A 251-nucleotide genomic window follows, 5' to 3' on the forward strand; every position below is an offset into this window, starting at 1 on the left:
CCCCGCCCCGCCCGCACAGAGCATGCGCGCGCCTGCGCGCCCTCCGCCGCTCCCGGGTCCGTGAGTTCGAGTCCCGGCCCCGGCCGGGCCGGGGCGTGCGGGGTTGAGGAGGAGTGTCCCGGCCCGGGAACCCGAGGTTGGAGTGTCTGTCAGGCGTACTGGGCCTGCTTAGTGTCATTAATGCATATAAATATCTCCAAGGCAGGTGCCAAGAGGATGGTCTCAGCATCTTTTCAGTGGTCAGGAAGCAG

The sequence above is a fragment of the Lepidothrix coronata genome, unplaced genomic scaffold, assembly GCF_001604755.1.
Source record: "Lepidothrix coronata isolate B3197 unplaced genomic scaffold, Lepidothrix_coronata-1.0 Scaffold104, whole genome shotgun sequence".
NCBI classification, from domain to species: Eukaryota; Metazoa; Chordata; class Aves; order Passeriformes; family Pipridae; genus Lepidothrix; species Lepidothrix coronata.